This window comes from Triturus cristatus, chromosome 4_2 (assembly GCF_964204655.1).
Source record: "Triturus cristatus chromosome 4_2, aTriCri1.1, whole genome shotgun sequence".
Lineage (NCBI taxonomy): Eukaryota > Metazoa > Chordata > Amphibia > Caudata > Salamandridae > Triturus > Triturus cristatus.
Window position 1 is genome coordinate 830,019,510 of NC_140586.1, and position 27,015 is coordinate 830,046,524.

At 46.7% G+C, this 27,015-nt stretch overlaps 7 pseudogenes; all 7 read left to right on the forward strand.

Annotated features, from left to right (window-relative positions):
• The first annotated feature begins 1,287 nt into the window (after positions 1–1,287).
• Positions 1,288–1,342, forward strand: LOC146835133 (U7 small nuclear RNA; annotated as a pseudogene).
• A 3,368-nt stretch (positions 1,343–4,710) lies between these two features.
• LOC146835134 (U7 small nuclear RNA) lies at positions 4,711–4,765 on the forward strand (annotated as a pseudogene).
• A 3,398-nt stretch (positions 4,766–8,163) lies between these two features.
• On the forward strand, positions 8,164–8,218 carry LOC146835135 (U7 small nuclear RNA; annotated as a pseudogene).
• A 3,373-nt stretch (positions 8,219–11,591) lies between these two features.
• LOC146835136 (U7 small nuclear RNA) lies at positions 11,592–11,646 on the forward strand (annotated as a pseudogene).
• Positions 11,647–15,036: 3,390 nt separating this feature from the next.
• On the forward strand, positions 15,037–15,091 carry LOC146835137 (U7 small nuclear RNA; annotated as a pseudogene).
• A 3,393-nt stretch (positions 15,092–18,484) lies between these two features.
• Positions 18,485–18,539, forward strand: LOC146835138 (U7 small nuclear RNA; annotated as a pseudogene).
• A 3,389-nt stretch (positions 18,540–21,928) lies between these two features.
• Positions 21,929–21,983, forward strand: LOC146835139 (U7 small nuclear RNA; annotated as a pseudogene).
• Positions 21,984–27,015: the final 5,032 nt, after the last annotated feature.

Below are 27,015 nucleotides of genomic sequence, written 5' to 3' on the forward strand. Positions count from 1 at the left end.
GAACCAGCCACATTAGTAACAAAGGGGCATATTATCAAGGACTGCGTTAAAATTAGCGCCGGTTTAGCGGCAGAAAAGTGCTGCTAAAGCGGCGATAATGGGCTTGATAATATGCCTTTGAGAATTCCCATAGAAGCCCATGTTGATACCAGAACATGGACTTCTATTGGAATTCTCAAGGGCATATTATCAAGCCCGTTATCGCCGCTTTAGCAGCAGTTTTCTGCCGCTAAGCCGGCAATAATTTTTAACGCCGTCCTTGATAATATGCCCCAAAGTCTCCTCAGACGTTTCTGTCATCCAAGAGCCGCGCATCACATATAGAGGAGCGCAATTCAAGTCAGCTGCATCTTATCAATGTCTGAGAGTTGCGGCCGATATCAGATGTACCTGCGTACCACAAGGGATCATTTCTCAACTCTGTAAGCACCACGTTTGAGAGTCCAGCTCTTCAGGCGGTGTTTTTCCCAGAAATAGGCTTCCATTCGTGATTCGAAAGCTTCTTCACTGCCGTCCGGGGCTTCCCACAGCGCAGAGTTGCGGAATCAAATGGCCATCTTGCGCCGTGGTCAGACCACACCCCCTTTCAATAAAATTTTACATCAATTACAAACCGACACAATTCAACCCAGTTATACAGAGTTTCGTAAAATATTGTGAAGCAGACCTGCTGTTGCGATAATGTTCATGTTTTTACCCATTTAAGTGTGAAATTTAGAGGCAGTAAATTAAACCTTCATTTAGAATACGGAGAAAGTACATCTGTTCTTTTAAATAGTTGTGCTGAACCCTCCTGGTAGAAATATAATAAAGTTGGACATACTGATGAAAGCAGCTAGTAGTTGGGCGGATAAAGAGCTCCTCAGACATGGGAGCAAGACAACTTCATCGTCATTCTGTCAAGGTTTACATTTTACCCCAATCTGTCATGGCCACTTGTTAGCAAAATATCTTCCCGCTTGGACGTCTTTTAACCCGATCCAGCATGGACGCCACGCCTTTCATTCCAGTGACGTACAAGGAAATGGTGAGCCATTCTAGTGTTTGATTTGCCGACGACAGATCTCAAGTAGGGCGTGGTCACAGAACTAATATTTGCATATTTTCTGTGCAATGCTATCAACTTCTTTTCTTTGGTTCTCTGTGCTAAATTCTCAATACTAACTTCTGTTAGTACCCTCAGATCTTTAACTCCTTCCCATTTTAATCAAAGTGAATATATATAAGTGGACATAATAAACGTAGGTGTTACTTAGCCCGACCAGTGAAATTGCAACGTGATGTGTTAAGAATACAGCTCTTTACTATTTGTCTAGAAGGTTCCTCTTAAAGAGGAGCCGCCTATTCACGGTTAATGAAAGTTTTAGAGAAAATGCAGATTAGAATTGCTTAGAAGCAGGGATCAGAAATGGAATACATTTAGCAAACTTGGCTGATTGTGTAGATTAAAGGAAGATATATCGCGAAAATTTTAAGTTCATCTTTGTTAGTTGAAAATTGCTCAAGTTTACCTTAATTTGAAAGCTGGGATTTTTTTAGTCCATGTAACTTCTACATATGCTGCTAAGTAGAATGCTTTGTGAGAAGTTGTAGATCGAGAGATAATTAAATGATTACAATGAGCTTAAAGTTCAACAAAACGGACATGCACAGTGTAAGGTAGCAGGCCCTGGAACCACTGGCTAAAGAAACAGTGACACTAGTTACAAAACTTACTTAACTGACCACAAGTTAGAGCACCCGGGCCCTTTTAAGATTTCGCCTGCACAGCTGTGCTTGTGAAATCTATTGTTTTTTATATAAACTTAAAAAGGGGCTCACATCCCGCCCCTCTCTTTCCTGGCTTCTGTGGGTGCCACTTACTTTTCCTCCATTTATATTGGTTGTAGCATGTTTTCCTGCTTTTACAAAGGCTTGTTCCTTGACTGCTTCTCTTATCAGTTTCCCCCGGCCAAAATACTGTTAACATCTGCTTTGGTGGAACTCTTTTTTTTTTAATATAGTTTTCCCTCTTTTCGCATTTTTGTCCTGCAGCATATATTTAGCACCCGGAGAAAGTGATTTGCCCAGAATCAGGATGTTGCGCCGCTGAGACTCGAACATGGATCCCTAGCTCTCGAGTCAGCAGCTCTGGCCGCTGCACCACATCCTCTCCACTTCTGTGTTACTTGTCAGGGAGGTCCTTCCTTTGTCCCGAGTGATGATTGATAAAAACAGCATTTTATTCGTCACACAGTCAAAACGGATGCATCCCGATGCTTGTATTGACAGGGTCACCCGACTGGTGATGCCTGTGTTGTATGTGTGTGGGGTGGGTGGGTGTAGACAATGCTGCTAGGGAGGGCCTGATAAATGACATGTCGAGCAGGCAGGGCCAGACTGGGAACCCAAAGCAGCCCTGGCAAATGTTATCAGATCAGCCCCCATATGGTGCGTGCGAGCGAGCCTAACCAATAGAACAGAAGTCTGGGGGAAGAAAATTTGTGAAAAATTGCATTATTGGTGCATTCTACACCAGATTTTTCATTATATATTGAAATGTCTGTGTCTACTGAGGGTGAGGACACTCACTGGCTTATTTACAAGCTCCTGTGTGCTGATGGAAATTCACCTTTAGTGACGGTCCGGTGACACACACTGCAGGGCCATATCTAAAAGGCCACGTAAAGCCATGCTACGTGGCTTTTCGTGGCTTTTCATGGCCTTGTAGATATGGACTGAGGCAACGCAGCACAAGTTGCTGCGTTGCTTCACCCTGCAATAGGGAGGCGTGCCATGGGCATTACAGTGGGTGTTCCCACGTAACACCCATGGCATTTGACACATTCCCAGACTTACGAGATTCAATAAACCTGGAAACACGCAAAAAGCCTAAGCCTTCCAGGGGAGGTGTAAGTGAGGCGCAACAAGGAGAAATATCTTTATTTGATCTCGTTTTTCCTTTTTCTCAGGCACGCTTGCACCATGGTGCAAAGGTGCTTGTGTTACCCCATGGCACCCCGTTGTGAGCCAGTGAGGGAAAAGGACAGGAATGCACGTATCTCATAAATTACGGCTTATTCTGGTCCTTTTCTTTTGACTCAGGGCAGCGCAGCAAGATTTCTTGCAGTGCTGCCCTGTGCCAAAACCTCATAAATGAGGCCCTTAATTTGAAGAGGTTTGCCACATTTTATAGCTCTGTCCTCAAGTTCCCCTTAAAATTCTCCCCTCCCCCTACCTTGCATCTCCTGCCTCCACTAAAACATTAAGGGGTATATTTACATGGAAAGTGACAGAGCGCGGCGTTAGCCTTCTTGGCTTAACGCAGCGCTCTGCCACTTTGGAAACGCAGGGCTGCAATGTTTTTACAACAATATGGTGCAGCCCGGTGTTTCCCCCTGCTGTAGTGCTAATTAAAGCTGCCTAGCGCCAATGCAGGCACCCTTGGAACATAGAGCAAAGGTGACTGCGCTGGGGAATGATTGTTTACGTGCAGGAAGGTGTCCCTTTCTGCACATAAACAATCATACATGACTCCCAACAGCCACTCCGCAAGGCCTGCTCTCAAAACCCTGCACTGGCTCCCGGTTGCGGACAGAATAAAATGCAAGTCTCTATGTATCGCCCACAAATCTTTCTGGTAGAAAGGCCCCCCCATACTCCAAGCCATCGTATCCCCTTACCACCCTAATAGACTTCTACGTTCATCCAGTCTCTAACTAAATGCGGTCCCAAAAATCAACAGGATAAGAAGGCGTGGTCGGTCCTTCCGCTTTACTTCCGCCAAGCTCTGGAACACGCTTCCTCCCCATCCACGATCAGAACCAAATCTCCTTCCCTTCCGTAAACTTCTGACAACTTGTTATTTTCAAAACCCCTCCTACTAAGCTGCTGTGACCTGCCTCTCTCTCGGGTAGCGCTGGGACGCCTTCGGGTGGCCATGCACTCTACAAATATCCATAACATAACATGCATGGCGTTTAGTTGTGTTTATGTGTACAATGCAGCACACATAGAAACAGTAAAAAAGGAGGAGAAATATGGCATTTTTTCTCATTGCGCCATGTAAAGACTAGGGGCATATTATCAAGGATGGCGTTAAAAATTATCGCCGGTTTAGCGGCAGAACAGCGCCGCTAAAGCGGCGATTATGGGTTTGATAATATGCCCTTGAGAATTCCAATAGAAGTCCATGTTCTGGTGTGAACATGGGCTTCCATTGTAATTTTCCACGGCATATTATCAAGCCCATTATCGCCGCTTTAGCAGCAGTTTTCTGCCGCTAAACCGGCGATAATTTTAAATCTGTTCTTGATAATATGCCCCCAGGTGTTTTTTTGTCTTAATTTTGGCGCTGCCCCATATTTACATCACCCTTGTAAATATGGGGCAGCGGTTGTACGTATTTTAACCGGATCTAGCATGGACGCCAGGCGTCTCATTCCAGTGACGTAAAAAGCAATGGCGAGCTTTCTAGCCAGTGAGGTGCTTGGTTTGACGACGACAGATGTAAGTAGGGCGTGGCCACTGAACTAATATTTGCATATTTTCTGTGCAATGCTATCAACTTCTTTTCTTTGGTTCTCTTTGCTAAATTCTCAATACTAACTTCTGTTAGTACCCTCAGATCTTTAACTCCTTCCCATTTTAATCAAAGTGAATATATATAAGTGGACCTAATAAACGTAGGTGTTACTTAGACCGACCCGTGAAATTGCTACGTTTTGTGTTAAGAATACAGCTCTTTACAATTTGTCTAGAAGGTTCCTCTTAAAGAGGAGCCGCCTATTCACGGTTAATGAAAGTTTTAGAGAAAATGCAGATTAGAATTGCTTAGAAGCGGGATCAGAAATGGAATACATTTAGCAAACTTGGCTGATTGCGTAGATTAAAGGAAGATATATCGCGAAAATTTTGTAAACACAAACGAGATTAGCGAAGTTCATCTTAGTTAGTTGAAAATTGCTCAAGTTTACCTTAATTTGAAAGCTGGGATTTTTTTAGTCCATGTAACTTCTACATATGCTGCTAAGTAGAATTCTTTGTGAGAAGTTGTTGCTCGAGAGATAATTAAATGATTACAACAAGCTTAAAGTTCAACAAAACGGACATGCACAGTGTAAGGTAGCAGGCCCTGGAACCACTGGCTAAAGAAACAGTGACACTAGTTACAAAACTTACTTAACTGACCACGAGTTAGAGCACCCGGGCCCTTTTTAGGTTTCGCCTGCACAGCTGTGCTTGTGAAATCTATTGTTTTTTATATAAACTTAAAAAGGGGCTCACATCCCGCCCCTCTCTTTCCTGGCTTCTGTGCGTGCCACTTACTTTTCCTCCATTTATATTGGTTGTAGCATGTTTTCCTGCTTTTACAAAGGCTTGTTCCTTGACTGCTCCTCTTATCAGTTTCCCCCGGCCAAAATACTGTTAACATCTGCTTTGGTGGAACTCTTTTTTTTTTTTATATAGTTTTCCCTCTTTTGCATTTTTGTCCTGCAACATATATTTAGCACCCGGAGAAAGTGATTTGCCCAGAATCAGGATGTTGCGCCGCTGAGACTCGAACATGGATCCCTAGCTCTCGAGTCAGCAGCTCTGGCCGCTGCACCACATCCTCTCCACTTCTGTGTTACTTGTCAGGGAGGTCCTTCCTTTGTCCCGAGTGATGATTGATAAAAACAGCATTTTATTCGTCGCACAGCCTAAACGGATGCATCCCGATGCTTGTATTGACAGGGTCACCCGACTGGCGATGCCTGTGTTGTATGTGTGTGAGGTGGGTGGGTGTAGACAGTGCCGCTAGGGAGGGCCTGATAAATGACGTGTCGAGCAGGCAGGGCCAGAATGGGAACACAAAGCAGCCCTGGCAAATGTTATCAGACCAGCCCCCATATGGTGCGTGCGAGCGAGCCTAACCAATAGAACAGAAGTCTGGGGGAAGAAAATTTGTGAAAAATTGCATTATTGGTGCATTCTACACCAGTTTTTTCATTATATATTGAAATGTCTGTGTCTACTGAGGGTGAGGACACACACGGGCTTATTTACAAGCTCCTGTGCGCTGATGGAAATTCACCTTTAGCGACGGTCCGGCCGCACACACTGCAGGACCATATGTAAAAGGCCAAGTAAAGCCATGCTACGTGGCTTTTCATGGCTTTTCATGGCTTTTCATGGCCTTGTAGCTATGGACTGAAGCAACGCAGCACAAGTTGCTGCGTTGCTTCACCCTGCAATAGGGAGGCGTGCCATGGGCATTACAGTGGGTGTTCCCACGTAACACCCATGGCATTTGACATTCCCAGACTTACGAGATTTAATAAACCTGGAAACACGCAAAAAGCCTAAGCCTTCCAGGGGAGGTGTAAGTGAGGCGCAACAAGGAGAAATATCTTTATTTGATCTCGTTTTTCCTTTTTCTCAGGCACGCTTGCACCATGGTGCAAGGGTGCTTGTGTTACCCCATGGCACCCCATTGTGAGCCAGTGAGGGGAAAAGGACAGGAATGCACGTATCTCATAAATTAAGGCTTATTCCGGTCCTTTTCTTTTGACTCAGGGCAGCGCAGCAAGATTTCTTGCAGTGCTGCCCTGTGCCAAAACCTCATAAATGAGGCCCTTAATTTGAAGAGGTTTGCCACATTTTATAGCTCTGTCCTCAAGTTCCCCTTAAAATTCTCCCCTCCCCCTACCTTGCATCTCCTGCCTCCACTAAAAGATTAAGGGGTATATGTACATGGAAAGTGACAGAGCGCGGCGTTAGCCTTCTTGGCGTAACGCAGCGCTCTGCCACTTTGGAAACGCAGGGCTGCAATGTTTTTACAACAATATGGTGCAGCCCGGTGTTTCCCCCTGCTGTAGTGCTAATTAAAGCTGCCTAGCGCCAATGCAGGCACCCTTGGAACATAGAGCAAAGGTGACTGCGCTGGGGCATGATTGTTTACGTGCAGGAAGGTGTCCCTTTTTGCACATAAACAATCATACATGACTCCCAACAGCCACTCAGCAAGGCCTGCTCCCAAAACCCTGCACTGGCTCCCGGTTGCGGACAGAATAAAATGCAAGTCTCTATGTATCACCCACAAATCTTTCTGGTAGAAAGGCCCCCCCATCCTCCAAGCCATCGTATCCCCTTACCACCCTAATAGACTTCTACGTTCATCCAGTCTCTAACTAAATGCGGTCCCAAAAATCAACAGGATGAGAAGGGGTGGTCGGACCTTTTGCTTTACTTCCGCCAAGCTCTGGATCACGCTCCCTCACCATCCACGATCAGAACCAAATCTCCTTCCCTTCCGTAAACTTCTGAAAACTTGTTTTTTTCAAAACCCCTCCTACGAAAATGCTGTGACCTGCCTCTCTCACGGGTAGCGCTGGGACGCCTTCGGGTAGCCATGCACTCTACAAATGTCCATAACATAACATGCATGGCGTTTAGTTGTGTTTATGTGTACAATGCAGCACACATAGAAACAGTAAAAAAGGAGGAGAAATATGGCATTTTTCCTCATTGCGCCATGTAAAGACTAGGGGCATATTATCAAGGATGGCGTTAAAAGTTATCGCCGGTTTAGCGGCAGAACACCGCCGCTAAAGCGGCGATAATGGGCTTGATAATATGCCCTTGAGAATTCCAATAGACGTCCATGTTCTGGTGTGAACATGGGCTTCCATTGTAATTTTCCACTGCATATTATCAAGCCCATTATCGCCGCTTTAGCAGCAGTTTTCTGCCGCTAAATCAGCGATAATTTTAAATCTGTTCTTGATAATATGCCCCCAGGTGTTTTTATGTCTTAATTTTGGCACTGCCCCATATTTACACCACCCTTGTAAATATGGGGCAGCGGTTGTACGTATTTTAACCCGATCTAGCATGGACGCCAGGCGTCTCATTCCAGAGACGTAAAAAGCAATGGTGAGCCATTCTAGCCAGTGAGGTTCTTGGTTTGACGACGACAGATGTAATTAGGGCGTGGCCACTGAACTAATATTTGCATATTTTCTGTGCAATGCTATCAACTTCTTTTCTTTGGTTCTCTGTGCTAAATCTCAATACTAACTTCTGTTAGTACCCTCAGATCTTTAACTCCTTACCATTTTAATCAAAGTGAATATATATAAGTGGACCTAATAAACGTAGGTGTTACTTAGCCCGACCCGTGAAATTGCTACGTTTTGTGTTAAGAATACAGCTCTTTACAATTTGTCTAGAAGGTTCCTCTTAAAGAGGAGCCGCCTATTCACGGTTAATGAAAGTTTTAGAGAAAATGCAGAAAAGAATTGCTTAGAAGCGGAATAAGAAATGGAATACATTTAGCGAGTTTGGCTAATTGTGTAGATTAAAGGTAGATATATCGCGAAAATTTTGTAAACACAAACGAGATTAGCGAAGCTCCTTTTTGTTAGTTGAAAATTGCTCAATTTTACCTTAATTTGAAAGCTGGGATTTTTTTAGCCCATGTAACTTCTACATATGCTGCTAAGTAGAATGCTTTGTGAGAAGTTGTAGATCGAGAGATAATTAAATGATTACAATGAGCTTAAAGTTCAACAAAACGGACATGCACAGTGTAAGGTAGCAGGCCCTGGAACCACTGGCTAAAGAAACAGTGACACTAGTTACAAAACTTACTTAACTGACCACGAGTTAGAGCACCCGGGCCCTTTTTAGGTTTCGCCTGCACAGCTGTGCTTGTGAAATCTATTGTTTTTTATATAAACTTAAAAAGGGGCTCACATCCCGCCCCTCTCTTTCCTGGCTTCTGTACGTGCCACTTACTTTTCCTCCATTTATATTGGTTGTAGCATGTTTTCCTGCTTTTACAAAGGCTTGTTCCTTGACTGCTTCTCTTATCAGTTTCCCCCGGCCAAAATACTGTTAACATCTGCTTTGGTGGAACTCTTTTTTTTTTTTATATAGTTTTCCCTCTTTTCGCATTTTTGTCCTGCAGCATATATTTAGCACCCGGAGAAAGTGATTTGCCCAGAATCAGGATGTTGTGCCACTGAGACTCGAACATGGATCCCTAGCTCTCGAGTCAGCAGCTCTGGCCGCTGCACCACATCCTCTCCACTTCTGTGTTACTTGTCAGGGAGGTCCTTCCTTTGTCCCGAGTGATGATTGATAAAAACAGCATTTTATTCGTCACACAGTCTAAACGGATGCATCCCGATGCTTGTATTGACAGGGTCAACCGACTGGCGATGCCTGTGTTGTATGTGTGTGAGGTGGGTGGGTGTAGACAGTGCCGCTAGGGAGGGCCTGATAAATGACGTGTCGAGCAGGCAGGGCCAGAATGGGAACACAAAGCAGCCCTGGCAAATGTTATCAGACCAGCACCCATATGGTGCGTGCGAGCGAGCCTAACCTATAGAACGGATGTCTGGGGGAAGAATATTTGTGAAGAATTGCATTATTGGTGCATTCTACACCAGTATTTTCATTATATATTGAAATTTCTGTGTTTACTGAGGGTGAGGACACTCACAGGCTAATTTACAAGCTCCTGTGCGCTGATGGAAATTCACTTTATTGACGGTCCGGTGGCACACACTGCAGGGCCATATCTAAAAGGCCACGTAAAGCCATGCTACGTGGCTTTTCGTGGCTTTTCATGGCCTTGTAAATATGGACTGAGGCAACGCAGCACAAGTTGCTGCGTTGCTTCACCCTGCAATAGGGAGGCGTACCATGGGCGTTACAGTGGGTGTTCCCACGTAACACCCATGGCATTTGACACATTCCCAGACTTACGAGATTTAATAAACCTGGAAATACGCAAAAAGCCTAAGCCTTCCAGGGGAGGTGTAAGTGAGGCGCAACAAGGAGAAATACCTTTATTTGTTCTCGTTTTTCCTTCTTCTCAGGCACGCTTGCACCATGGTGCAAGGGTGCTTGTGTTACCCCATGGCACCCCATTGTGAGCCAGTGAGGGGGAAAGGACAGGAATGCACGTATCTCATAAATTAAGGCTTATTCCGGTCCTTTTCATTTGACTCAGGGCAGCGCAGCAAGATTTCTTGCAGTGCTGCCCTGTGCCAAAACCTCATAAATGAGGCCCTTAATTTGAAGAGGTTTTCCACATTTTATAGCTCTGTCCTCAAGTTCCCCTTAAAATTCTCCCCTCCCCCTACCTTGCATCTCCTGCCTCCACTAAAACATTAAGGGGTATATTTACATGGAAAGTGACAGAGTGCGGCGTTAGCCTTCTTGGCGTAACGCAGCGCTCTGCCACTTTGGAAACGCAGGGCTGCAATGTTTTTACAACAATATGGTGCAGCCCGGTGTTTCCCGCTGCTGTAGTGCTAATTAAAGCTGCGTAGCGCCAATGCAGGCACCCTTGGAACATAGAGCAAAGGTGACTGCGCTGGGGCATGATTGTTTACGTGCAGGAAGGTGTCCCTTTCTGCACATAAACAATCATACATGACTCCCAACAGCCACTCAGCAAGGCCTGCTCCCAAAACCCTGCAGTGGCTCCCGGTTGTGGACAGAATAAAATGCAAGTCTCTATGTATCGCCCACAAATCTTTCTGGTAGAAAGGCCCCCCCATCCTCCAAGCCATCGTATCCCCTTAACACCCTAATAGACTTCTACGTTCATCCAGTCCCAAAAATCAACAGGATGAGAAGGGGTGGTCGGTCCTTCCGCTTTACTTCCGCCAAGCTCTGGAACACGCTTCCTCCCCATCCACGATCAGAACCAAATCTCCTTCCCTTCCGTAAACTTCTGAAAACTTGTTTTTTTCAAAACCCCTCCTACTAAGCTGCTGTGACCTGCCTCTCTCTCGGGTAGCGCTGGGACGCCTTCGGGTGGCCATGCACTCTACAAATGTCCATAACATAACATGCATGGCGTTTAGTTGTGTTTGTGTGTACAATGCAGCACACATAGAAACAGCAAAAACGAGGAGAAATATGGCATTTTTCCTCATTGCGCCATGTAAAGACTAGGGGCATATTATCAAGGATGGCGTTAAAAATTATCGCCGGTTTAGCGGCAGAACACCGCCGCTAAAGCGGCGATAATGGGCTTGATAATATGCCCTTGAGAATTCCAATAGAAGTCCATGTTCTGGTGTGAACATGGGCTTCCATTGTAATTTTCCACGGCATATTATCAAGCCCATTATCGCCGCTTTAGCAGCAGTTTTCTGCCGCTAAACCGGCGATAATTTTGAATCTGTTCTTGATAATATGCCCCCATGTGTTTTTTTGTCTTAATTTAGGCGCTGCCCCATATTTACACCTCCCTTGTAAATATGGGGCTGCGGTTGTACGTATTTTAACCCGATCTAGCATGGACGCCAGGCGTCTCATTCCAGTGACGTAAAAAGCAATGGCGAGCCATTCTAGCCAGTGAGGTGCTTGGTTTGACGACGACAGATGTAAGTAGGGCGTGGCCACTGAACTAATATTTGCATATTTTCTGTGCAATGCTATCAACTTCTTTTCTTTGGTTCTCTGTGCTAAATTCTCAATACTAACTTCTGTTAGTACCCTCAGATCTTTAACTCCTTCCCATTTTAATCAAAGTGAATATATATAAGTGGACCTAATAAACGTAGGTGTTACTTAGCCCGACCCGTGAAATTGCTACGTTTTGTGTTAAGAATACAGCTCTTTACAATTTGTCTAGAAGGTTCCTCTTAAAGTGGAGCCGCCTATTCACGGTTAATGAAAGTTTTAGAGAAAATGCAGAAAAGAGTTGCTTAGAAGCGGAATAAGAAATGGAATACATTTAGCGAGTTTGGCTAATTGTGTAGATTAAAGATAGATATATCGTGAAAATTTTGTAAACACAAACGAGATTAGCGAAGCTCATTTTTGTAAATTGAAAATTGCTCAATTTTACCTTAATTTGAAAGCTGGGATTTTTTTAGTCCATGTAACTTCTACATATGCTGCTAAGTAAAATGCTTTGTGAGAAGTTGTCGCTCGAGAGATAATTAAATGATTACAACGAGCTTAAAGTTCAACAAAACGGACATGCACAGTGTAAGGTAGCAGGCCCTGGAACCACTGGCTAAAGAAACAGTGACACTAGTTACAAAACTTACTTAACTGACCACGAGTTAGAGCACCGGGCCCTTTTTAGGTTTCGCCTGCACAGCTGTGCTTGTGAAATCTATTGTTTTTTATATAAACTTAAAAAGGGGCTCACATCCCGCCCCTCTCTTTCCTGGCTTCTGTGCGTGCCACTTACTTTTCCTCCATTTATATTGGTTGTAGCATGTTTTCCTGCTTTTACAAAGGCTTGTTCCTTGTCTGCTTCTCTTATCAGTTTCCCCCGGCCAAAATACTGTTAACATCTGCTTTGGTGGAACTCTTTTTTTTTTTTATATAGTTTTCCCTCTTTTCGCATTTTTGTCCTGCAGCATATATTTAGCACCCGGAGAAAGTGATTTGCCCAGAAGCAGGATGTTGCGCCGCTGAGACTCGAACATGGATCCCTAGCTCTCGAGTCAGCAGCTCTGGCCGCTGCACCACATCCTCTCCACTTCTGTGTTACTTGTCAGGGAGGTCCTTCCTTTGTCCCGAGTGATGATTGATAAAAACAGCATTTTATTCGTCACACAGTCTAAACGGATGCATCCCGATGCTTGTATTGACAGGGTCAACCGACTGGCGATGCCTGTGTTGTATGTGTGTGAGGTGGGTGGGTGTAGACAGTGCCGCTAGGGAGGGTCTGATAAATGACGTGTCGAGCAGGCAGGGCCAAAATGGGAACACAAAGCAGCTCTGGCAAATGTTATCAGACCAGCCCCCATATGGTGCGTGCGAGCGAGTCTAACCAATAGAACGGATGTCTGGGGGAAGAATATTTGTGAAGAATTGCATTATTGGTACATTCTACACCAGTTTTTTCATTATATATTGAAATGTCTGTGTTTACTGAGGGTGAGGACAAACACGGGCTTATTTACAAGCTCCTATGCGCTGATGGAAATTCACCTTTAGTGACGGTCCGGCCGCACACACTGCAGGACCATATGTAAAAGGCCACTTAAAGCCATGCTACGTGGCTTTTCGTGGCTTTTCATGGCCTTGTAGATATGGACTGAGGCAACGCAGCACAAGTTGCTGCGTTGCTTCACCCTGCAATAGGGAGGCGTGCCATGGGCGTTACAGTGGGTGTTCCCACGTAACACCCATGGCATTTGACACACTCCCAGACTTACGAGATTTAATAAACCTGGAAATACGCACAAAGCCTAAGCCTTCCAGGGGAGGTGTAAGTGAGGCGCAACAAGGAGAAATACCTTTATTTGTTCTCGTTTTTCCTTTTTCTCAGGCACGCTTGCACCATGGTGCAAGGGTGCTTGTGTCACCCCATGGCACCCCATTGTGAGCCAGTGAGGGGAAAAGGACAGGAATGCACGTATCTCATAAATTAAGGCTTATTCCGATCCTTTTCTTTTGACTCAGGGCAGCGCAGCAAGATTTCTTGCAGTGCTGCCCTGTGCCAAAACCTCATAAATGAGGCCCTTAATTTGAAGAGGTTTGCCACATTTTATAGCTCTGTCCTCAAGTTCCCCTTAAAATTCTCCCCTCCCCCTACCTTGCATCTCCTGCCTCCACTAAAACATTAAGGGGTACATTTACATGGAAAGTGACAGAGCGCGGCGTTAGCCTTCTTGGCGTAAAGCAGCGCTCTGCCACTTTGGAAACGCAGGGCTGCAATGTTTTTACAACAATATGGTGCAGCCCGGTGTTTCCCCCTGCTGTAGTGCTAATTAAAGCTGCCTAGCGCCAATGCAGGCACCCTTGGAACATAGAGCAAAGGTGACTGCGCTGGGGCATGATTGTTTACGTGCAGGAAGGTGTCCCTTTCTGCACATAAACAATCATACATGACTCCCAACAGCCACTCCGCAAGGCCTTCTCTCAAAACCCTGCACTGGCTCCTGGTTGCGGACAGAATAAAATGCAAGTCTCTATGTATCGCCCAAAAATCTTTCTGGTAGAAAGGCCCCCCCATCCTCCAATCCATCGTATCCCCTTACCACCCTAATAGACTCCTACGTTCATCCAGTCTCTACCTAACTGCGGTCCCAAAAATCAACAGGATGAGAAGGGGTGGTCGGTCCTTCCGCTTTACTTCCGCCAAGCTCTAGAACACGCTCCCTCACCATCCACGATCAGAACCAAATCTCCTTCCCTTCCGTAAACTTCTGAAAACTTGTTTTTTTCAAAACCCCTCCTACTAAGCTGCTGTGACCTGCCTCTCTCTCGGGTAGCGCTGGGACGCCTTCGGGTGGCCATGCACTCTACAAATATCCATAACATAACATGCATGGCGTTTAGTTGTGTTTATGTGTACAATGCAGCACACATAGAAACAGTAAAAAAGGAGGAGAAATATGGCATTTTTCCTCATTGCGCCATGTAAAGACTAGGGGCATATTATCAAGGATGGCGTTAAAAATTATCGCCGGTTTAGTGGCAGAACAGCGCCGCTAAAGCGGCGATTATGGGTTTGATAATATGCCCTTGAGAATTCCAATAGAAGTCCATGTTCTGGTGTGAACATGGGCTTCCATTGTAATTTTCCACGGCATATTATCAAGCCCATTATCGCCGCTTTAGCAGCAGTTTTCTGCCGCTAAACCGGCGATAATTTTAAATCTGTTCTTGATAATATGCCCCCAGGTGTTTTTTGTCTTAATTTTGGCGCTGCCCCATATTTACACCACCCTTGTAAATATGGGGCAGCGGTTGTACGTATTTTAACCGGATCTAGCATGGACGCCAGGCGTCTCATTCCAGTGACGTAAAAAGCAATGGCGAGCCATTCTAGCCAGTGAGGTGCTTGGTTTGACGACGACAGATGTAAATAGGGCGTGGCCACTGAACTAATATTTGCATATTTTCTGTGCAATGCTATCAACTTCTTTTCTTTGGTTCTCTGTGCTAAATTCTCAATACTAACTTCTGCTAGTACCCTCAGATCTTTAACTCCTTCCCATTTTAATCAAAGTGAAGATATATAAGTGGACCTAATAAACGTAGGTGTTACTTAGCCCGACCCGTGAAATTGCTACGTTTTGTGTTAAGAATACAGCTCTTTACAATTTGTCTAGAAGGTTCCTCTTAAAGAGGAGCCGCCTATTCACGGTTAATGAAAGTTTTAGAGAAAATGCAGAAAAGAATTGCTTAGAAGCAGGTTAAGAAATGGAACACATTTAGCGAGTTTGGCTAATTGTGTAGATTAAAGGTAGATATATCGTGAACATTTTGTAAACACAAATGAGATTAGCGAAGCTCATTTTTGTTAGTTGAAAATTGCTCAATTTTTCCTTAATTTGAAAGCTGGAATTTTTTTAGTCCATGTAACTTCTACATATGCTGCTAAGTAGAATGCTTTGTGAGAAGTTGTAGATCGAGAGATAATTAAATGATTACAATGAGCTTAAAGTTCAACAAAACGGACATGCACAGTGTAAGGTAGCAGGCCCTGGAACCACTGGCTAAAGAAACAGTGACACTAGTTACAAAACTTACTTAACTGACCACGAGTTAGAGCACCCGGGCCCTTTTTAGGTTTCGCCTGCACAGCTGTGCTTGTGAAATCTATTGTTTTTTATATAAACTTAAAAAGGGGCTCACATCCCGCCCCTCTCTTTCCTGGCTTCTGTGCGTGCCACTTACTTTTCCTCCATTTATATTGGTTGTAGCATGTTTTCCTGCTTTTACAAAGGCTTGTTCCTTGACTGCTTCTCTTATCAGTTTCCCCCGGCCAAAATACTGTTAACATCTGCTTTGGTGGAACTCTTTTTTAAAAAAAATATATTTTTCCCTCTTTTCGCATTTTTGTCCTGCAGCATATATTTAGCACCCGGAGAAAGTGATTTGCCCAGAATCAGGATGTTGCGCCGCTGAGACTCGAACATGTATCCCTAGCTCTCGAGTCAGCAGCTCTGGCCGCTGCACCACATCCTCTCCACTTCTGTGTTACTTGTCAGGGAGGTCCTTCCTTTGTCCCGAGTGATGATTGATAAAAACAGCATTTTATTTGTCACACAGTCTAAACGGATGCATCCCGATGCTTGTATTGACAGGGTCACCCGACTGGTGATGCCTGTGTTGTATGTGTGTGGGGTGGGTGGGTGTAGACAATGCTGCTAGGGAGGGCCTGATAAATGACGTGTCGAGCAGGCAGGGCCAGACTGGGAACCCAAAGCAGCCCTGGCAAATGTTATCAGACCAGCCCCCATATGGTGCGTGCGAGCGAGCCTAACCAATAGAACAGAAGTCTGAGGGAAGAAAATTAGTGAAAAATTGCATTATTGGTGCATTCTACACCAGTTTTTTCATTACATATTGAAATGTCTGTGTCTACTGAGGGTGAGGACACACACGGGCTTATTTACAAGATCCTGTGCGCTGATGGAAATTCACCTTTAGTGACGGTCCGGTGACACACACTGCAGGGCCATATCTAAAAGGCCACTTAAAGCCATGCTACGTGGCTTTTCGTGGCTTTTCATGGCCTTGTAGATATGGACTGAGGCAACGCAGCACAAGTTGCTGCGTTGCTTCACCCTGCAATAGGGAGGCGTGCCATGGGCATTACAGTGGGTGTTCCCACGTAACACCCATGGCATTTGACACATTCCCAGACTTACGAGATTTAATAAACCTGGAAATACGCAAAAAGCCTAAGCCTTCCAGGGGAGGTGTAAGTGAGGCGCAACAAGGAGAAATACCTTTATTTGTTCTCGTTTTTCCTTCTTCTCAGGCACGCTTGCACCATGGTGCAAGGGTGCTTGTGTCACCCCATGGCACCCCATTGTGAGCCAGTGAGGGGAAAAGGACAGGAATGCACGTATCTCATAAATTAAGGCTTATTCCGGTCCTTTTCTTTTGACTCAGGGCAGCGCAGCAAGATTTCTTGCAGTGCTGCCCTGTGCCAAAACCTCATAAATGAGGCCCTTAATTTGAAGAGGTTTGCCACATTTTATAGCTCTGTCCTCAAGTTCCCCTTAAAATTCTCCCCTCCCCCTACCTTGCATCTCCTGCCTCCACTAAAACATTAAGGGGTATATTTACATGGAAAGTGACAGAGCGCGGCGTTAGCCTTCTTGGCGTAACGCAGCGCTCTGCCAATTTGGAAACGCAGGACTGCAATGTTTTTACAACAATATGGTGCAGCCCGGTGTTTCCCCCTGCTGTAGTGCTAATTAAAGCTGCCTAGCGCCAATGCAGGCACCCTTGGAACATAGAGCAAAGGTGACTGCGCTGGGGCATGATTGTTTACGTGCAGGAAGGTGTCCCTTTCTGCACATAAACAATCATACATGACTCCCAACAGCCACTCAGCAAGGCCTGCTCCCAAAACCCTGCACTGGCTCCTGGTTGCGGACAGAATAAAATGCAAGTCTCTATGTATCGCCCACAAATCTTTCTGGTAGAAAGGCCCCCCCATCCTCCAAGCCATCGTATCCCCTTACCACCCTAATAGACTTCTACGTTCATCCAGTCTCTAACTAAATGCGGTCCCAAAAATCAACAGGATGAGAAGGGGTGGTCGGTCCTTCCGCTTTACTTCCGCCAAGCTCTGGAACACACTTCCTCCCCATCCACGATCAGAACCAAATCTCCTTCCCTTCCGTAAACTTCTGAAAACTTGTTTTTTTCAAAACCCCTCCTACTAAGCTGCTGTGACCTGCCTCTCTCTCGGGTAGCGCTGGGACGCCTTCGGGTAGCCATGCACTCTACAAATGTCCATAACATAACATGCATGGCGTTTAGTTGTGTTTATGTGTACAATGCAGCACACATAGAAACAGTAAAAAAGGAGGAGAAATATGGCATTTTTCCTCATTGCGCCATGTAAAGACTAGGGGCATATTATCAAGGATGGCGTTAAAAGTTATCGCCGGTTTAGCGGCAGAACACCGCCGCTAAAGCGGCGATAATGGGCTTGATAATATGCCCTTGAGAATTCCAATAGAAGTCCATGTTCTGGTGTGAACATGGGCTTCCATTGTAATTTTCCACGGCATATTATCAAGCTCATTATCGCCGCTTTAGCAGCAGTTTTCTGCCGCTAAATCAGCGATAATTTTGAATCTGTTCTTGATAATATGCCCCCAGGTGTTTTTTTGTCTTAATTTTGGCACTGCCCCATATTTATACCACCCTTGTAAATATGGGGCAGCGGTTGTACGTATTTTAACCCGATCTAGCATGGATGCCAGGCGTCTCATTCCAGTGACGTAAAAAGCAATGGCGAGCCATTCTAGCCAGTGAGGTGCTTGGTTTGACGACGACAGATGTAAGTAGGGCGTGGCCACTGAACTAATATTTGCATATTTTCTGTGCAATGCTATCAACTTCTTTTCTTTGGTTCTCTGTGCTAAATTCTCAATACTAACTTCTGTTAGTACCCTCAGATCTTTAACTCCTTCCCATTTTAATCAAAGTGAATATATATAAGTGGACCTAATAAACGTAGGTGTTACTTAGCCCGACCCGTGAAATTGCTACGTTTGGTGTTAAGAATACAGCTCTTTACAATTTGTCTAGAAGGTTCCTCTTAAAGAGGAGCCGCCTATTCACGGTTAATGAAAGTTTTAGAGAAAATGCAGAAAAGAATTGCTTAGAAGCGGAATAAGAAATGGAATACATTTAGCGAGTTTGGCTAATTGTGTAGATTAAAGGTAGATATATCGCAAAAATGTTGTAAACACAAACGAGATTAGCGAAGCTCATTTTTGTTAGTCGAAAATTGCTCAATTTTACCTTAATTTGAAAGCTGGGATTTTTTTAGTCCATGTAACTTCTACATATGCTGCTAAGTAGAATGCTTTGTGAGAAGTTGTAGATCGAGAGATAATTAAATGATTACAATGAGCTTGAAGTTCAACAAAACGGACATGCACAGTGTAAGGTAGCAGGCCCTGGAACCACTGGCTAAAGAAACAGTGACACTAGTTACAAAACGTACTTAACTGACCACGAGTTAGAGCACCCGGGCCCTTTTTAGGTTTCGCCTGCACAGCTGTGCTTGTGAAATCTATTGTTTTTTATATAAACTTAAAAAGGGGCTCACATCCCGCCCCTCTCTTTCCTGGCTTCTGTGCGTGCCACTTACTTTTCCTCCATTTATATTGGTTGTAGCATGTTTTCCTGCTTTTACAAAGGCTTGTTCCTTGACTGCTTCTCTTATCAGTTTCCCCCGGCCAAAATACTGTTAACATCTGCTTTGGTGGAACTCTTTTATTTTTTTATATAGTTTTCCCTATTTTCGCATTTTTGTCCTGCAGCATATATTTAGCACCCGGAGAAAGTGATTTGCCCAGAATCAGGATGTTGCGCCGCTGAGACTCGAACATGGATCCCTAGCTCTCGAGTCAGCAGCTCTGGCCGCTGCACCACATCCTCTCCACTTCTGTGTTACTTGTCAGGGAGGTCCTTCCTTTGTCCCGAGTGATGATTGATAAAAACAGCATTTTATTCGTCACACAGTCTAAACGGATGCATCCCGATGCTTGTATTGACAGGGTCAACCGACTGGCGATGCCTGTGTTGTATGTGTGTGAGGTGGGTGGGTGTAGACAGTGCCGCTAGGGAGGGCCTGATAAATGACGTGTCGAGCAGGCAGGGCCAGACTGGGAACCCAAAGCAGCCCTGGCAAATGTTATCAGACCAGCCCCCATACGGTGCGTGCGAGCGAGCCTAACCTATAGAACGGATGTCTGGGGGAAGAATATTTGTGAAGAATTGCATTATTGGTGCATTCTACACCAGTATTTTCATTATATATTGAAATGTCTGTGTTTACTGAGGGTGAGGACACTCGCAGGCTTATTTACAAGCTCCTGTGCGCTGATGGAAATTCACTTTATTGACGGTCCGGTGGCACACACTGCAGGGCCATATCTAAAAGGCCACGTAAAGCCATGCTACGTGGCTTTTCGTGGCTTTTCATGGCCTTGTAGATATGGACTGAGGCAACGCAGCACAAGTTGCTGCGTTGCTTCACCCTGCAATAGGGAGGCGTGCCATGGGCGTTACAGTGGGTGTTCCCACGTAACACCCATGGCATTTGACACATTCCCAGACTTACGAGATTTAATAAACCTGGAAATAAGCAAAAAGCCTAAGCCTTCCAGGGGAGGTGTAAGTGAGGCGCAACAAGGAGAAATACCTTTATTTGTTCTCGTTTTTCCTTCTTCTCAGGCACGCTTGCACCATGGTGCAAGGGTGCTTGTGTCACCCCATGGCACCCCATTGTGAGCCAGTGAGGGGGAAAGGACAGGAATGCACGTATCTCATAAATTAAGGCTTATTCCGGTCCTTTTCTTTTGACTCAGGGCAGCGCAGCAAGATTTCTTGCAGTGCTGCCCTGTGCCAAAACCTCATAAATGAGGCCCTTAATTTGAAGAGGTTTGCCACATTTTATAGCTCTGTCCTCAAGTTCCCCTTAAAATTCTCCACTCCCCCTACCTTGAATCTCCTGCCTCCACTAAAACATTAAGGGGTATATTTACATGGAAAGTGACAGAGCGCGGCGTTAGCCTTCTTGGCTTAACGCAGCGCTCTGCCACTTTGGAAACGCAGGGCTGCAATGTTTTTACAACAATATGGTGCAGCCCGGTGTTTCCCCCTGCTGTAGTGCTAATTAAAGCTGCCTAGCGCCAATGCAGGCACCCTTGGAACATAGAGCAAAGGTGACTGCGCTGGGGAATGATTGTTTACGTGCAGGAAGGTGTCCCTTTCTGCACATAAACAATCATACATGACTCCCAACAGCCACTCAGCAAGGCCTGCTCCCAAAACCCTGCACTGGCTCCCGGTTGCGGACAGAATAAAATGCAAGTCTCTATGTATCGCCCACAAATCTTTCTGGTAGAAAGGCCCCCCCATCCTCCAAGCCATCGTATCCCCTTACCACCCTAATAGACTCCTACGTTCATCCAGTCTCTACCTAACTGCGGTCCCAAAAATCAACAGGATGAGAAGGGGTGGTCGGTCCTTCCGCTTTACTTCCGCCAAGGTCTGGAACACGCTTCCTCCCCATCCACGATCAGAACCAAATCTCCTTCCCTTCCGTAAACTCCTGAAAACTTGTTTTTTTCAAAACCCCTCCTACTAAGCTGCTGTGACCTGCCTCTCTCTCGGGTAGCGCCGGGACGCCTTCGGGTAGCCATGCACTCTACAAATATCCATAACATAACGTGCATGGCGTTTAGTTGTGTTTATGTGTACAATGCAGCACACATAGAAACAGCAAAAACGAGGAGAAATATGGCATTTTTCCTCATTGCGCCATGTAAAGACTAGGGGCATATTATCAAGGATGGCGTTAAAACTTATTGCCGGTTTAGCGGCAGAACACCGCCGCTAAAGCGGCGATAATGGGCTTGATAATATGCCCTTGAGAATTCCAATAGAAGTCCATGTTCTGGTGTGAACATGGGCTTCCATTGTAATTTTCCACGGCATATTATCAAGCCCATTATCGTCGCTTTAGCAGCAGTTTTCTGCCGCTAAACCGGCAATAATTTTGAATCTGTTCTTGATAATATGCCCCCATGTATTTTTTTGTCTTAATTTTGGCGCTGCCCCATATTTACACCACCCTTGTAAATATGGGGCAGCGGTTGTACGTATTTTAACCCGATCTAGCATGGACGCCAGGCGTCTCATTCCAGTGACGTAAAAAGCGATGGCGAGCTTTCTAGCCAGTGAGGTGCTTGGTTTGACGACGACAGATGTAAGTAGGGCGTGGCCACTGAACTAATATTTGCATATTTTCTGTGCAATGCTATCTACTTCTTTTCTTTGGTTCTCTGTGCTAAATTCTCAATACCAACTTCTGTTAGTACCCTCAGATCTTTAACTCCTTCCCATTTTAATCAAAGTGAATATATATAAGTGGACCTAATAAACGTAGGTGTTACTTAGCCTGACCCGTGAAATTGCTACGTTTTGTGTTAAGAATACAGCTCTTTACAATTTGTCTAGAAGGTTCCTCTTAAAGAGGAGCTGCCTATTCACGGTTAATGAAAGTTTTAGAGAAAATGCGGGAAAGAATTGCTTAGAAGCGGGATAAGAAATGGAATACATTTAGCGAGTTTGGCTAATTGTGTAGATTAAAGGTAGATATATCGCGAACATTTTGTAAATACAAACAAGATTAGCGAAGCTCATTTTTGTTAGTTGAAAATTGCTCAATTTTACCTTAATTTGAAAGCTGGGATTTTTTTAGTCAATGTAACTTCTACATATGCTGCTAAGTAGAATGCTTTTTGAGAAGTTGTAGATCGAGAGATAATTAAATGATTACAATGAGCTTAAAGTTCCACAAAACGGACATGCACAGTGTAAGGTAGCAGGCCCTGGAACCACTGGCTAAAGAAACAGTGACACTAGTTACAAAACTTACTTAACTGACCACGCATTAGAGCACCCGGGCCCTTTTTAGGTTTCGCCTGCACAGCTGTGCTTGTGAAATCTATTGTTTTTTATATAAACTTAAAAAGGGGCTCACATCCCGCCCCTCTATTTCCTGGCTTCTGTGCGTGCCACTTACTTTTCCTCCATTTATATTGGTTGTAGCATGTTTTCCTGCTTTTACAAAGGCTTGTTCCTTGACTGCTTCTCTTATCAGTTTCCCCCGGCCAAAATACTGTTAACATCTGCTTTGGTGGAACTCTTTTTTTTTTAATATAGTTTTCCCTCTTTTCGGATTTTTGTCCTGCAGCATATATTTAGCACCCGGAGAAAGTGATTTGCCCAGAATTAGGATGTTGCGCCGCTGAGACTCGAACATGGATCCCTAGCTCTCGAGTCAGCAGCTCTGGCCGCGGCACCACATCCTCTCCACTTCTGTGTTACTTGTCAGGGAGGTCCTTCCTTTGTCCCGAGTGATGATTGATAAAAACAGCATTTTATTCGTCACACAGTCTAAACGGATGCATCCCGATGCTTGTATTGACAGGGTCACCCGACTGGTGATGCCTGTGTTGTATGTGTGTGGGGTGGGTGGGTGTAGACAGTGCCGCTAGGGAGGGCCTGATAAATGACGTGTCGAGCAGGCAGGGCCAGAATGGGAACACAAAGCAGCCCTGGCAAATGTTATCAGACCAGCCCCCATATGGTGCGTGCGAGCGAGCCTAACCAATAGAACAGAAGTCTGGGGTAAGAAAATTTGTGAAAAATTGCATTATTGGTGCATTCTACACCAGTTTTTTCATTATATATTGAAATGTCTGTGTCTACTGAGGGTGAGGACACACACGGGCTTATTTACAAGCTCCTGTGCGCTGATGGAAATTCACCTTTAGTGACGGTCTGGCGGCACACACTGCAGGACCATATGTAAAAGGCCACGTAAGGCCATGCTACGTGGCTTTTCGTGGCTTTTCATGGCCTTGTAGATATGGACTGAAGCAACGCAGCACAAGTTGCTGCGTTGCTTCACCCTGCAATAGGGAGGCGTGCCATGGGCATTACAGTGGGTGTTCCCACGTAACACCCATGGCATTTGACACATTCCCAGACTTACGAGATTTAATAAACCTGGAAACACGCAAAAAGCCTAAGCCTTCCAGGGGAGGTGTAAGTGAGGCGCAACAAGGAGAAATATCTTTATTTGTTCTCGTTTTTCCTTTTTCTCAGGCACGCTTGCACCATGGTGCAAGGGTGCTTGTGTCACCCCATGGCACCCCATTGTGAGCCAGTGAGGGGAAAAGGACAGGAATGCACGTATCTCATAAATTAAGGCTTATTCCGGTCCTTTTCTTTTGACTCAGGGCAGCGCAGCAAGATTTCTTGCAGTGCTGCCCTGTGCCAAATCCTCATCAATCAATCAATCAATCAAGGCATTTATATAGCGCACTACTCACCCAGAGGGTCTCAAGGCGCTAGGGGAGGGGGGTCTGCTACTGCTCGAACAGCCAGGTCCTGAGTTGTTTCCTGAAGGCGAGGTGGTCCTGGGTCAGGCGGAGGTGGGTCGGGAGGGAGTTCCATGTCTTGGCGGCGAGGTGGGAGAAGGACCGTCCCCCTGTGGTGGCTCTTCGGATGCGGGGGACGGTGGCGAGGGCGTGGCTGGTCGATCGAAGCTGGCGTTTGGGAGCGTAGAAGTTAAGGCGGCTGTTGAGGTATCCTGGGCCTTGGTTGTGTAGGGCTTTGTGTGCGTGGGTGAGGAGACGGAAGGTGATTCTCTTGTTGACCGGGAGCCAGTGCAGGTCTCTCAGGTGTCCGTAGATGTGGCTGTGACGGGGGATGTCCAGGATGAGTCGTGCTGAGGCGTTCTGGATCCGCTGGAGTCTCTTCTGGAGTTTGGCGGTGGTTCCGGCGTAAAGGGAGTTGCCGTAGTCCAGGCGGCTGGTGACGAGGGCCTGGGTGACCGTCTTCCTGGTCTCGGTGGGGATCCACCGGAAGATCTTACGTAGCATGCGCAGGATGTTAAAGCACGACGAGGAGACGGCGTTGACTTGTCTGGTCATGGAGAGGGAGGAGTCCAGGATGAAGCCCAGGTTGCGTGCGTGGTCTGTTGGTTGGGGTGTGCTGCCTAGTGCGGGGGGCCACCAGGAGTCGTCCCAGGCGGAGGGTGAGGATCCCAGGATGAGGACTTCCGTCTTGTCCGCGTTCAGTTTCAGGCGACTGTTCGTCATCCATTCGGCTACCTCTTTCATCCCTTTGTGAAGGTTGGCTCTGGCGGTGGCGGGGTCGTTGGTGAGGGAGAGGATCAGCTGGGTATCGTCGGCGTAGGAGATGATGTTGAGGTTGTGCTGGCGTGCGATGTCTGCGAGGGGGCACATGTAGACGTTGAAGAGGGTTGGACTGAGCGAGGACCCTTGAGGAACGCCGCAGATGACTTCGGTGGCTTCAGATCTGAACGGGGGGAGGCGGACTCTCTGTGTCCTTCCGGCGAGGAAGGAGATGATCCATTCGAGTGCCTTCTCCTGGATTCCGACGTTGCTGAGTCGCTGCACTAGTGTACGGTGGCAGACAGTGTCGAAGGCCGCGGAGAGGTCTAGGAGGATGAGGGCCGCTGTTTCTCCATTGTCAAGCAGTGCTCGGATGTCATCGGTGGCTGCGATCAGGGTGGTCTCGGTGCTGTGGTTGGCTCGGAAGCCAGACTGCGAGAGGACGAGGAAACCGTTTGTCTCGAGGAAGGCGGCCAGCTGCTTGTTGACGGTCTTCTCGATGACTTTTGCAGGGAACGGGAGCAGCGAGATGGGGCGGTAGTTCTTGAGGTCGGTGGGGTCGGCTGATGGCTTCTTTAGTAGAGCGCTGAGTTCGGCGTGCTTCCAGCTCTCCGGGAAGGTCGCGGTGTCGAAGGAGGTGTTGATGATGTCCCGCAAGTGGGGTGCGATGACAGCGTCGGCCTTGTTGAAGACGTGGTGAGGGCAGGGGTCGGTCGGAGATCCAGAGTGGATGGAGTTCATTGTGCGGACGGTATCTTCGGCGCTGATCGGGGTCCAGGCGCGGAGGGTGGTGGTGGGGGGCGGTGGTTCGGTCGTGGCGTACGTCGGTTGAGTGCTGAAGCTGTTGTGTATGTCCGCGATCTTGTTGTGGAAGTAGGAGGCGAGGGAGTTGCAGAGGTCTTGCGAAGGGGTGATGTCGTTGTTTCCGGCGTTGGGGTTGGAGAGCTCTTTGACGATGTTGAAGAGTTCCTTGCTGTTGTGTGCGTTTTTGTCCAGTCGTTCTTTGAATGCAGTTTTCTTGGTTGCGTGGATGAGTTGGTGGTGTTTTCGGGTGGCGAGCTTGAGGGCAGTCATGTTGTCCGGTGTTGGGTCTCTGCGCCAGGTTCTCTCGAGGGCTCGCCAGTCCTTCTTGGAGCTCTTGAGTTCGTCGGTGAACCATGGGGCTTTCTTGCTGCCGGGTCTGCTAGGCGGGGGTCCTCAGGGGGGCGAGGTCGTCTGCGCAGTCGCTGATCCATTTCGTGAGGTTGGTGGCCGCTTGGCTGGGGTTCGTTGCGCTGGTGGGTGGGTTCTTGCTCAGGGAAGTCGCGAGCTGGTCGGCTGTGATCTTGTTCCAGCTTCTGCGTGCAACCTGTTGCTGTTGGTAGTGGATCGTGGTCCTTTTGAAGCTGAAGTGGACGCAGCTGTGGTCCGTCCAGTGGAGTCCGGTGGCGTGGCGTGGCTGAAGGCGATGTTCTTGCTGGATGAGAAGACGGGGTCGAGTGTGTGTCCGGCGTAGTAGGTGGGGGTGGTCACCAGCTGCTTGAGTCCGAGGTTTGTGAGATTGTCCAGCAGGGTGGTGGTGTTGCGGTCGTTGTTGTTCTCCAGGTGGAAGTTGAGGTCCCCGAGGAGGATGTAGTCAGCGGAGGGGAGGGCGTGCGGGCTGATGAAGTCGGCGATGTCTTCGCTGAATTGTGTGCGTGGTCCCGGGGGTCTGTAGATGAGGGTGCCTCTGAGGGTGGTCTTGGGGTTGATGTGGACCTGGAAGTGCAGGTGCTCGGCGGGTGCGAGGGTGTCGTCGGTGTTGGTCGTGATGCGGATGGTGTTCCTGTGGATGATGGCGATGCCTCCTCCGGTCTGGTTGATGCGGTCCCTTCGGATGATCTTATAGCCGTCTGGGATGGCGATGGCGATGTCGGGCGCTGAAGAGGCGTTCATCCAGGTTTCCGCGAGGAAGGCGACGTCTGGTGAAGTAGTGTCGAGCAGGTTCCAGAGCTCGATGGCGTGTCTGTGGACGGAGCGGGTGTTGAGTAGGATGCACTTTAGGTGGCTGCTGCTGTTGCTCGTCTTGGTCTTGGTCGGTGCAGGAGTAGTGCAGGTCCGGATGCAGGTGAACTTGCAGGAGTGGCAGCAGAAGGGTCCGTGGGTGCGTCGCGGGGTGGCTCGGTAGCAACCCGGGGTTCATAAATGAGGCCCTTAATTTGAAGAGGTTTGCCACATTTTATACCTCTGTCCTCAAGTTCCCCTTAAAATTCTCCCCTCCCCCTACCTTGCATCTCCTGCCTCCACTAAAACATTAAGGGGTATATTTACATGGAAAGTGACAGAGCGCGGCGTTAGCCTTCTTGGCTTAACGCAGCGCTCTGCCACTTTGGAAACGCAGGGCTGCAAT